We start from the raw sequence: 13,717 nt of genomic DNA on the forward strand, positions 1-13,717 counted from the left end.
GTTTCTTCTGCCACTCCCCAGCGAGGCTGTAGACACTATCATGGCCTGTCACACAACACTAATTGAACAGTATACTAATAGAAAAGAAAGTATGCCAGCCACATCCCTGAGTGAAGAGCTGCAAAGTCAGTCTAAAGAGGCACACTACACAAGAAGCACACAGGCCCAGAACCGCAACCCAGAGATCTGCAGTCAGACCAATCCCAGCAGCAGAGCAGCTGAGAAAATTAGAAAAGCAGAAAGGGAGAAATGGAGGCTTTGCGGAGAATGCAAATAGTTATAATGGGGGTGACTAGTTCTCAAGGGAAATAGTGGTGCTGTGCAATCCAACCTTTCCCCTCTGCCTTCCCATAACTTTTGCTAAGTGTATCCCCAAGTCCCCCATCCTGCCACAACCACCCCATCATCTGAGTCTTACCTCAGATGATGAGATTCCTGGTGTAATATATCAGACAACAGAGGTTTGGAATCTGTTTATTCATGCAGACATGGTAATAGTGTATGCATATGCAATTTCTAGTAGGGCCAATAGCAGAGAGAGGGTATAAATTTAAAAGTCAAAGAGAAAGAGAGAGAGATCACCATGTAAAATAAAACTCCAAAGGATCTGCTATAAAAACCCTCAATAGAGACAGAATATAACAGAGAGCATAGTTTTGGTTTTATGTGCACTGGAATAGCTTCCTTTTCATTGCTCTGTTCCTCTGCATACCTTCTCTCCACTGCCTGTTATGAGTCTCTTCTCAGAACTAGTGTTACAATCCAAACAGGCCTTGTTCTTTGAAATGCAGCAGAAAAGAAGGCCAAGAAAAAGAGGAAACATGAGAAAGTAAGAATGAGAACAGAAAGTAAGAAGAAACGAGGAGTTACAAAAGAACCAGGGTTTTGTTGTCATGCCTCCATTTGCCTATACACTTTTCACAAATTCTGACACACATGCAGGGCCACATGATCAGGACTGCAGTCTCGGGGATGCCAGGCAAAGTAACAAGCATCTCTCAAGTCTGTCTTAGCTGACCCTTTTTCTAGCATCCTCATCTGTCAAGCCAAACTGCAAATTTCACAAAAGCAGGTCACATCACAAGCTTTCTGATACTTCCTGCTTCTGGTGACAAGTTGAAATCCCCAATGAAACTGCCTGTCTCTAGAACACAGGAACCTGGAATTTTAAAAAAGCAAAAATGGAAGATAAACAAGAACTTTCAAAACTTCCACTCACTCAGTGAATCATATTTTACAAACATTTTAAATATCCTTTTAATAAAGGGGAAATTAGATTCAAAAATATGGGATTTACCCAAATCATGTTTAACACAAATAGACTTGAAGTACTTTAAGTCCAATGGCCAATTCTCATTTCTCTTAAATGCATGAATGGATGTATCAAATGATACATATCCACTAAGAGATCTTCATTAGGCCTCAACTATAATAAGCCTCAATAAGTCAAAATCTTACCGTCAGGAATACCATCTATAATAGCTACAATCTGGTGTAGGGGAGAGTCTACATCAAATCAAGATGCCTAGAGTAACATCCTATGAAAAAAACTCAGAGTCCGTAATCAGCATGGGAAACAAATTCCAGATCCTGACAAAATAACCTGGGTGTGATCACGTGAGGAGCTATCAACAACAGCTACATAGCATTTGTCAAAGGGGGACAAGTGGTAATAATAGTAGCCAACATTTATTGAGCTCTTACTATGTGTCAGGCATTAAGAATTATCTCATGTAATCCTTATCATAAGATCATGAGATAAGTATTATAATTACCAAATTGAGTTCAGGCCTTAATTTGCTTAAGGCCATACAGTGAATAACTGGTGAGATCAGGCAGGTTTCAAATCCACACACTTGTTGCCAGAGCCTCAACTAACTCATTTGCTAGACAGCCACAGGTGGCTGCTCCTCCGACCTCACCACTCATGGGTCAATCTTTCCATGTCCCTCAATCATCTACTCTTCTGCACGGGCCTCTCCTCTCTAGCGTGTGGCTTTCCTTCTTTAAGACTATCTTTGTCTCCATTTATTTCTCTTTCTTTTTCAACATTTCTCTTCTCTCACTCTCCCTCACTCCCCATTTCTTTTTTCTTTCTTTCTTTTTTTTCTTTTCTTTTCTTCTTCTTTATTTTTTTTGGATTAGGTCATACTCTGTTGTCCAGGCTGAAGTGCAGTGGCATGATTATGGCTCACTGCAGCCTCAATCTCCCAGGCTCAAGTGATCCCCCTGCCTCAGCCTCCTGAGCAGCTGGGACTACAGGCACACTCCACTGTGTCTAGCTAATTTTGGGGGTTTTTCATTTTTTGTTTTTTGTGGAGACAGAGTTTCACCATGTTACCCAGGCTGGTCTCAAACTCCTGAGCTGAAGCAGTCCACCTGCATTAGCCTTCCAAAGTGCTGGGATTACAGGCATGAGCCACTGCGCCTAGTTCCTTACCCCCTTTTTCTAAATCAAACTAAATATGCAGTTGAAGTAAGTTCTTAAAATGGTGACTCTATTTTATATCCCTTGTTCTTAATTTAAAATGGATATGGGAGAAGGAGGTGCCTTTTTATACATCTATGTTTCTTCTCCCACAAAAGAAAATGTCAAAACAAAGTTGCTGTTTACTTCTGTGTGGCCCTTCACTGATCTGTTTCTTAAGTCAAGACTTACTGGTAAGGCAAACGGTTTCATACTATCCATAATTGGTGTTAGGGACTGAACTGTGCCCTGCAAAAATTTATATGTTGAAACCCTAACCTCCCATTAGATTATACTGGAGATAGGTCCTTTAAGGAGGTTATTAAGGTTAAATGAGGTCATAAAGGTAGAGCCCTGATCTGATAAAACTTGTGTAATTGTAAGAAAGAAACACCAGATCTCTATCTCTCTCTTTCTCTTTCTCTCTCTCTCATTCTCTCTCTCTCTCTCACTCTCTCTGTCATATGAAGAGATAGAGAAAGCAGCCGTCTGGAAGCCAGATAGAGAGCCCTCACCAGGAACCAAATCAGCTGACACCTTGCCTCCAGAACTGTGAGAAATAAATGTCCATTGTTTAAGCCACTGAGTCTATGGTATTTGTCTTGGCAGCATGAGCTGACTAATACAATTGTTTTTAAAATATAGTCCTTCTTTATGAAAAAAGTTCACATTTTAAAACATTAGTTGTGTGATTTCAAGTTGAGCATTCACATCATTACTGAGCATGTTTGAACTTACTGAGCCTGGACAAAGAAGAAGCATAGTCCTAAGATACTTATACTTAAAACTGATCCATTATTTAAATCATTTGTCCAAGAGTTACCTGGCCATTTAAGATAGAAAGCCATTTTTCTGAAAACCTGAGATTTTGACAGAGGTTACCTGGATCCTTCCCACAAGAAACAAGAAGAAAAAAGACAGAATTCACTTGATTTATTTACATGTAGGTTTGGAATGCAGTGACTTTTTTCCTGAGTTATTTTATTCACTATCCAGTAGATGACCCTGCTACCAATTCCATCCACATCTGATAAAAGAAAAATAAATCACTTGCCCAGCTATTGGATCCAGAAACTAAGAAGAACCTAACATAAGAAAAATACTCTTTTTCAAAGTTTCTTTATTTTTCCAAGCTAAGAGTAGTGTGAATAATACTGCTGTGCAGCCACTCATTGGAGCTGTTGAAACATCAAACGACTTTAGAAAAATGACAGTGGTTCTAATTATTTCTCCACTGGGAATCTTTGGCTTCATTAAAAAAGGTAAATGGGTGGTTTGTTGGGCAAATGGCAAAATAAAACAAAAACGATACAGAGAATACCTCCAACCAGCACCCCCTTCTAGGTTCACGAAAGTTCAACACAATGTGGTGTGGTGACCTGTCGGATCACCTTTGAGAGGTGGAGAGTCACTGTGAACTCCAGCCTTCTCTGCCCATGAGATAAGCAGAGGAACTTGAGAAGAGGAAGCCTTGTATCTGAGCCTGACTCAGACATGCTTTTTCTGATTCAGCCATAACCTTTGCTTGGAAAACTGTACGTCATGGCCTTGGCGGGCCCCCAAGCTTCCTCCTTTGCAGTCTGCTATTTTTCCTCTAGCTTACCCAAAATAGCTGGGCAGAGATTTAGTACAGTTGGGATGCCAGTGTTTATAGGCCCAAGTGTTTCTGAGTTTCTTTCTGTGGGCAAGCACAGGTTTCTGCAGACCGGCAAGAATAAAAGGAAAGGTGGTTCTGGCCTTCTGGTTTTGCTTCCTAGAAAAGTTATAGATCCACTTTTCCTTCTCCAAAGAACCCCAGCATTAGAAAACCCTTACCATGTTTAACCTCCCCCTGTATCTTTTTTCATGTTCTGAAGAATTCTTTATCCCATTCTGAACCCAAGGGCTTAGAATTACAGTGTATCTTTACTAATGTAGTTAAATATATTTATTTTCTAGGAACCTGCAAAGACAAAGAGGTTTAGAAGCTCCCTTCTGGAAATATTTCTGGTGTATTATTTCTAGTATTCTATTTTTAAATGCAAAGTCCAATACAGTCATGCATTGCTTAACAACCTGATACATTCTGAGAAATGTATCATTAGGCTATTTTATCATTGTGTAAACATCATACACGAATCTAGATGGCATAGCCTACTACACACCTAGGTGATATGGTATAGCCTATTGTTCCTAGGCTACAAACCATGTTACTACACTTAATGCTGTAGCCAATTGTAACACAATAGTAAATATTTGTATATCTAAACATATCTAAGCATAGAAAAGATCAAGTGTTGCACTACAACATTACCACGGCTTCAGTGTTACTAGGTGATGGGAATTTTTCATCTCCATTGTAATCTTATGGGACCACTGTTGTATTTGCAGTCCATCATTGACCAAAATGTCATTAAGCAGTTCATGACTGTGTCACAGGATCCTTGTGGTGTTGCTTCGCCAGCCGGCGGCACCTTCTGCTGAGTGTTGCTTGTGCCTGCTGGGCTTGTTATGCCCACTCAGCCCAGCAGGCTGCGCTCAGCTTGCATTACTGGCCAAGATCCCACACCTGCCAAGGGTAAACCAGGCACAGAGTGGAGAGGGGTGTGTGGACGAGTGAGCACAGGGTCAGCCACTGCACACAGCCAGACATGCCAACTGCTGTGGCATGGCAGGCAGCTTCAGACACTGGCACAGGTGCCAGCTCCATGCAAGGCTGCAACTGCTGGAAGCTTGGAGATGCCAGGAACCACAGAGCCCCAAAGAGGGTATCACAGCCCTGGCTCTGGTGAGCCCCTAGGTCTAGGCTCCCCAAAGGGCCACAGCTATTTTCTCCTTTTGGTCACCCACAATGTGGTGAGCACAGGGCAGAGGGGGGTGTTTCAGATCTGTTGGTGTTACAGCTCTTTCAATCCCGCTCTTTGGCAGATCCTGAGTTCTCATCCTCCTCCTACATCCAGGAAGAATGAGGTACATGGACAACTGGAGGGTAAGCAAGGTGAAGAGGACCTTCATTGAGCAACAGAACAGCTCTCAGAAGACCCACAGTGCGTAGCTCCTTTGTGCAAACAGGTTGTCCAGATGAGTGTCCTGCTCCCAGCAGACAGGAGACATGCAGTGGTCATCTGGACCAATGTCCAGCTCTCAGTGGAGAGGAGACCTACAGTGGGTAGCTCCTTTCTGCAGCTGGTAGTCCCAACTTCTGTGTGAGTCTATCTGGGACCAGGATTTTTATGGGCTCAGAAGGGAGGCAGTGTGTACTAATTGGTCTATGGGCAGCCATGGGCTGGCCTGGAGAAAGCACCATAAGTTCTCATTCCAGGCTGTGGACTCCACCTGGAACTGACAGCCTGGACCCCAGGCCTCAGGCCCTCCTTGGCTTGAAGTTGGGGTTTCACTGGGGACCTGCCCCTTTCCACCCAGGAGCCCATCTGCCTCCTGCCACCACCAACATGTCCAAGGTGCCAGGCTGTTCATACCGAGGGGCACTTGCAGGTCTGTGCCGACCTGCCCTCAGCCCCCACTCAGCCTCCCTCCTGTGCTTGTCAACTCCCAAAGTCTGGAGGGGGCCAAGGCAGCAGGGGGCTGGCATGTTAGCCCCACCTCAAGCACGTGCACACCTAGTCAGGTCAAGACAGCTCCCAGGCTCAGCCACAACTTTGCAACAACCCAGAGCGGGTGCTGGGAGTGGGGAGAGGCCAGGCAGTGGGAGCAGGCACTTTCAAGCCTGCAGCAGGGGCAAGGGGCTTCCTGGGCCCCCAAGAGCACAGAGATGCCCAGCTCTGGAGTCACAGCTAGGTGGTTGCAGTTGCACCCCGGTCCTCGGGGCTCCCACCCTGCCAACTAGGTAGAGGGCAGGGCTCCCACCAGTTCCCAGCCCCCACTGGCTCCATGGAGTGCACAGACCTAGCCACGCCTCCCCTGCTTCAACTGGCATCTTTGCAGTGGCCATTCCAGATGGGCTGCCACCACCATCAACTGTATTTGGGAGGAGAAATACAAGGGGTAGAGAAAACAGGTCACACCTTGAGGACAGAAGAAGAAATAGATTTGCTTTTAACTATTTTGTCTAGAAGTCCTGTTTCTTTCCTCTTACGATATTTGCACTACTTTTTCCCAGCTTTGTAGAAATGATGATCCCCTTCCCCATTCTTTGTTTTTTTTTTTTTAATACTTTAAGTTCTGGGATACATGTGCAAAACATGCAGTTTTGTTACATAGGTATACGCATGCCATGGCGGTTTGCTGCACCCATCAACCCATCATCCACATTAGCTATTTCTCCTAATGCTATCCCTCCCCTAGCCCCCCACCCCCTGACAGACCCCGATGTGTGATGTTCCCCTCCCTGTGTCCATGTGTTCTCATTGTTCAGCTCCCACTTATGAGTGAGAACATGCGGTGTTTGGTTTTCTGTTCTTGTGCTAGTTTGCTGAGAATGATGGTTTCCGGCTTCATCCATGTCCCTGCGAAAGACATGAACTCATCCTTTTTCATGGTTGTATTCTTTTTTCACTCCCCTCGTCTCTGCTTAATATAGCCCAGTGAAATAAGAAAATGGTCTAGGTCTTTCCCATCTGTTATAGTCTCCCTAGAAAGTTGCTGATCCTCTTGCAATCCCCCAGTGACACCATTGCTGTCCCATCAGGTCATGTTGCAGAATAAAAATGAAAGTTGGCGATTCAGTTCTGGATTTGCTTTTTGGGCACCCAATTACAGATCAAGCATAGAACTATGACATGGAAGAAGGCAAGAAAAAATTACAGATTACATTCAGGAAATCGTCCCGACTTACGTTACTGACTTCCTCCTCCTACAGCTACAAGAAGAGCCACTCAGTGGCTCTCAGCTACTATTTCTCCTGGCCAGCGAAGAGTTATGACCCTCAGAGGCCCTCAGAACTCTATAGGCCCCTCACTCCCAGCCCCAACACATCATTCAAAAGAAGACCAGTAGCACACCATGAGTGATTGTTTGTATTCTTGAAAATTACCCCAGATTCACATTTGTGAAAATTAAATTAGTTTCTTTCTAAATCTACAAATATTCGTGCTGAAGTGTCTATGTTTGCTTTGCTGGGATCCTAAGGGTTGGGGTCTTGAGCATCAGTGTGTCACCTAGCCTTGCCTGTGGCTCCTGGATTGGACACTTGTTCTCTGACTTGACTTCTATATAAAATGACAGACCCAAAATTACATGGCTCATCCTTGTGGAGAATGTCCCAGGGAAACAGTAAAAACAAACATCAAAGAGGATCAAATGCCAGTGTTTTGTCCAATTGCCAATGTGGTAGCTCCCTGATAATAGGATAAAGGCACCAAGAACACTAGGTGTTTACATTTATTTTTAAAACACCAGCTGAAAAGAGAACTCTTCTTGGCAGAGTACACAAACATTTATATTGAACCTTTCATCCCCAGCACTTTTAAGCATTACCTCATTAATCTTCAAAGCAGCTACATAAGGCAGGTAGAACTATTTTCTTTGCAATTTTGAATGTCCCACTTAATAAGAGTGAGAGAGCACACAGTGACAGCACTACCAGATCCCTGGGCCAAGGCCTGGCTCCCTACAGACAGATTACTATCCAGAGTGGAGAAGCCACTCATGGAGCTCCATCTGGCCAAGTCTTCCTGAACATTCCCATATCCTCAATGCCCTCATTTGTCTCTTCTATGGCTGCATCCATTATCCACTGCCCCATCAGCTCACATTCAAACTTGCTCATCTTTCCAAAATCCCATGTCTTAGTCTATGTGCTGAGCAACAGAATTAATAAAAGACTTTCTGTTACACATTTAGTATGCTCTGCATGTCACTTTTATATTTATTTTTATATTTATATTTATATACTTTTTATATTTATTTTTATATATTTATATTTATATTTTGAAATATAAAAAATATATTTTGATGGAGATGATGAAATAGATGATATATTTCACATATCATATATTATGCAGATATATTTGATATATTAACTAATACATGACATATGAAGATGATGTCTTAGTACAAAAATAATGGCTGGAAAAATACAATAAGCAGGAGGATCTTGTGGATGTCCTTTAAATGACATTAGACAACTGTAGGCTTTACCTAATCGCTGGGTCTGTCCAGTGAAGAAGGTAAACTGGGTAGATTGGAATGAAACTTTACCAATGAAAGAACTCCATCCTTAATATTCTGTTCCTCTAGAACCACTCCTGGTACCAAAGTCTGTATTAGTCAGGGTTCTCTAGAGGGACAGAACTAATAGGATAGATTTACGTATAAAGGGGAGTTTATTAGGGAGTATTAACTCACATGTTCACACAGTGAGGTCCCACAGTAGGCTGTCTGCAAGCTGAGGAGCAAGGAAGCCAGTCCAAATCCCAAGAGTCCAATGTTTGAGGGCAGGAAGCATCCAGCGTGAGAGAAAGACGTAGGCTGGGAGGCTAAGCCAGTCTAGTGTTTTCACATTCTTCTGCCTGCTTTTATTCTGGCCACACTGGTAGCTGATTAGATAGTGCCCACTCAGATTGAGGGTGGGTCTGCCTTTCCCAGTCACTGACTCAAATGTTAATCTCCTTTGGCAACACCCTCACAGAAACACCAGGAGCAGTACTTTGCATCCTTTAATCCAATCAAGTTGACACTCAGTGTTAACCATCACAATTGGAATGAAGCTTTACCACCTCTCACTCTTCTTTATCATCTAAAAAGTGTGTGTGTTTGTTGTGTATGCATGTGTATCCCTTTAAGAAAAATGCTTTCTAGGTTTCTACTTATGTGTTCTAACTTTAATTAATATATAGGTCCTTTACATTTTCCTTTACTTTTAGATTTTAGATAATACTTTTGCATTTTAGTTATTTTATTTAGTCTTTGAATATTTGATCCTCTGTGCTTCATCTTCAAGAAAACTGACTAATTGTCATCAGTTCTGGAATGATTAAAAGCGCAAGACGTATGATATTCTTACTGTAACCATTTAGAAATATCAGCTTTGAGAGGCAAAAGAAAGTTACCTAATACCATTTATTGGTTTGTGTGTGACTGCATTCTTAGTCTAAGAGTGCACTAACTAATGCAGCATCATTAAATCTTTTTCACACTTCCCCATAATGGTACAGTTCAATTTTAATCACCTGACCAGACAATATGGTTTGTCAAAAGCAGAATTTTCTACCTAATATATTCAGAACACTTGTATCTAAATATTTGCTTGGGTTCTATCTCAGAAATAACAACAGCAACTAGCATTTAATCTATTTAATACTTAATGACAGCCCCATTGACATCTCAAGTCCCTCTATGCAACTTGCATAAAAAGGACAACAGCTAATCAAGAAGGATTCTTCCAGGAACAATTTGAAAGAAAATAAATCTTATCTTAACCTAAAAAAAAAAAAAATCAAGTCCTCAGCAAGAGTAAACTTCTGTGTAGGTAAAATATAGAATGACAAAACTCAATAGCTTCTCTACTCCAAATTATACCCCTAATATTTTGTTTAAGATGACATTTTATATCAGCTTCCATATTTATATTCAGATAAATACAAATGTCTCCAGTGCCTAGCACGGTGTTTGACACATAACAGATGCTTAGCAAAGTTTTGCTGGAAAAAAAAATGAGCAAAAGCCACTCAAATATCAAATATTAATAATTTTTGGACTATCCTCCATTTTACATTACCCAAACCTCGGCTCTCTTCCATTAGAGAAAATCATCAGCAGTTGGCAATAGTTTAATTATATTTTAGGGGATATACAAAAACATAAAATCTATGCTCATAAAACACAAGCCAAAAAACATCTAACTGCCTAAGTATGGCCATTCTCAACTACCCTCCATTTCCTTCTTAAGCGCCACTTAAATGTTCCCTTATTGCCAATTCCAGATATGTGTCTTAAATAAGTAATAAGATAATTAGCCGTGAAGTATACACACTCAACAGGCCAACTATTAAAATAAGACAAGACCTTGAGGAAAAAATAATGCATTATAAAAAGAAATCATGACGATCCAGTGGAGGGTGAAATAATACGGCTGCGGTACAGGACTGAGTCAGATAGGTATGGACTGTGGTCTCCATGATTCCACTGAAGCGTGGAAATTCCCAGACAGAGCCGGATTCTCATGGAGATCATGAGATCTGGGATGTAGCTGAAACATAAAACTAAGCAGCTATGAGAGCCTAAGTGTGTGACAGTCTCCAGTCTTGGAGTGATTTTTGGTTTTGTTTTATTTTGTTTTCTCTCACACTAAAGACACTGAATAAATATCTGATGCAACTTTACTCATCTATAAAATGATAATCTCAAAAGTCCATTCCAGGATTAGTATGCAATGATTCTACAATTTAAGGTTTTCAGGGACATGGAATCAGAGTCATACTACAATTAGAAGAGCTCTTTATAAATGAGGAAACTGCTACTTTCTGAAGTTTATCAGCAATCATCTCAAAACACTGAGTCCACCTCAGAATCAAAATGAGGGCTTCTCATTTTCTCAAATTTGAAATGCCTTATGTCCAGAATGTATTATCTCACATTGACAATTAGAATATTCTGAATTGTAAGAAATCACATGGGCTGGGTTTCTTATTGTTACATGAGGCAGATCCTTACTTGAGAACCCATGTGGGAAGTCCTGTCATAGTCCAGCAATCAACAGACAGGTTGGGCTGGACTGTGTCCTTAACTAACTCAGCATTTTCACATCCCAGACACTTGTCTAGACCAGCATCCTTAAAGCAGTCTAAACTGGGACTCTGAAGTAGTCCAGTGAACTCAGTCGAACAAGGTTTACTGGGACCCAGCCACTACCTGAAACCATTTAGACCTTGCTATTCGATAAATACTTATTGACCTCCTCCTCTGTGCCTGGTACTATGCTGCAGTGAGAATTCAGAGGTGAACAATATGTAACCCTCCCCTTAGAGGTCATAGCCTGGTAGGTATATTAAAAAGTGAATAGAGAAATACAGTGAAATACGTGCTAGGCAGAGATGAGGACAGGAAGCTACAGTCACACATAGAGGAGGCATCTAACCATCCTGGAAGGCCCAAGAAGGCATTCTGAAGGGGAAGACATATAAAATGAGACCTGGAAGACAACTAGAGTACTACAAAGCGATTAGACCTTGAAGAAGAGTGACCCGTCTGCTAGAAAAGGAAGTTTGATATTAGCAGAGTGTTCCCATGGCAACAGCCAGTGGAGCAGTGTTTCTCCACACAGCTGTGGTCCTCCACCCACCTGCAGACTCCCACCTTGCAGAGCTGCTAAATGTGCAGATTTGTAGGCTCCAACCCAGCCTGGCTGAATTAGAATCCCTTGAGGTGGAGTCCAGAGTACTGAATTGTAAAAGTTTATCAAGTGATTTTGGTAAAAGTTGAAGTTTGAGAACCACTGTAATGACAAGTAACCCCTTCATGCTGGTGGCTGCCAAGGTCCAGGAGCTAAAGATGGTCATGTGTCTGTATGTAAAGATAGTCAGCAACAAAGAACCCTGAGTGAATTCCCAGTAACTGGGTTGGAGTTTTGAAACAGTTTCAAGTTATTCAAGAAAAGGGACTGCAATCCTTATCAGATTGTCAAGCCAAGATTCTGCCACAGAGGAAAATATCAGCATTAAGGGACCGGAGCTGAAAGACAGAGCAGGACCAAGTGACAAGAATGAGAAAAAAGTTTAAATGATAACTTGATCTTAAAGTCAAAGATAAACAGGCCACATAGGTGACCTTATGGTGAGTGCCTGGTTGTTGGGCCAGGCCTGTAACTGGGAGTCAATAAGACTTTGACATCGAAAGAAGACAATTTCTGAGGCTGATAAGTGAGTCAGACCCCATATATCCTAGGAATAAATGATGTGGTGTGGTGTGCCATGTTATGTTATAACTTAGTATTCTAATCACTGAATCCCTTTTGCCCTATTATTATTCTCTCTTCTTGTAGATATTTGGCTCTCAATATTTCAACATTTATCTACTTTATATAATGAGGCAGAAACTGTTACTGCATTCTAACCAAAATTTAATCTTGAATTAAGGTGTCCTGTAACAGGATTAGGGACCCACTTCTATGATATTTGTGATGATAATTTAGAATTGCTGATCAATGCTGGTCTTTCTAGTGCAAAGCAAACAATTAAAATCCCTTTACTCAAAGCTGTTTTCTGACTTAATCTGCATTTAATGGTAATTAATTTCACTTATGGTTCCTAAACAACTAACAGTTTCTACAGGTCACAGGATTAGTCCAAGAAACTATGAGCAATAGCAAACAAGAAGCCCCAGGTGTCTTTTTTATTAATTAATCCAACCCTGTGTTCATGCTCTTGGCATTCTTGCTTGGATGACATTCATCTACTTCCAACACTCATGGTAGTTCAAAGCAAAAGGTATATATAGAACACCCTCCACAGCCAGTGTGTGTGTGTGTGTGTTTGTTTGTTGTTTGTTTGTTTGTTTGTTTGTTTAAAAAAACAAAGTGTAATATATGGTATGGGCGCTGGAATTAGAAAGACCTGATTTCAGTCTCTCCTTGCACTGATTAACTTGTGTGAATCTGAGTGAATTATTTATTTCTGAGATTCTTATCAGTAAAACAGGTATTAATACTATGTAGCTCTCTAGCTCACTGAACTGCTTTGAAATTAAGACAATTGTACATAAAGAAAGCATTTAGAAGAGCATATGGAAAGTTAGCTATCTTTATTTTTTTGCTGTTGTTATACAGGCACTCCAGCCTTCAGGTACTAGATGAGGTAACATCCTCAGGACTCACTTGTCTACTATGTGTCTCCCTTTTTAATGCAAAGTGTCCTCACAGGTCTCCTCTGGGAACTACAAAAAGAATGCTCCCTTTACACATGATCAGGGGAAAACTGCCTCAAGGCATCCATCATGTTCTTCCTCTCCTGCCTGGAGCCCTGACATATATCCCCTGTCTATGCCTCCAAGGGACCACTGTCACTACTACTGCTGAGAATGCCCATGTCCTAGCCTATGACGATGCCTTCTGATGCTCTCAAAAATCCAAGAATGTCACACTCTATCACTTGGAGCAGGGCAATGGAGCACCAATAATCCACAGAGTGTCTTATGAGAACAATTTCTTCAGCTATTATATGCAGCCCTATTCTCCACACAGCCATACATACGTGACTTCATGCATTCAGTCAAGATAAGTATTTCTGAAAGAAAGCCTAGGCTTTCATTCCTACCCCCTTCCAAGCTCCTTTCACCATATCCTGCAAAATTAACATGCCTGTAAACCCTTACAAC

Source organism: Gorilla gorilla, chromosome 4 (genome assembly GCF_029281585.2).
Source record: "Gorilla gorilla gorilla isolate KB3781 chromosome 4, NHGRI_mGorGor1-v2.1_pri, whole genome shotgun sequence".
Taxonomy (NCBI): domain Eukaryota; kingdom Metazoa; phylum Chordata; class Mammalia; order Primates; family Hominidae; genus Gorilla; species Gorilla gorilla.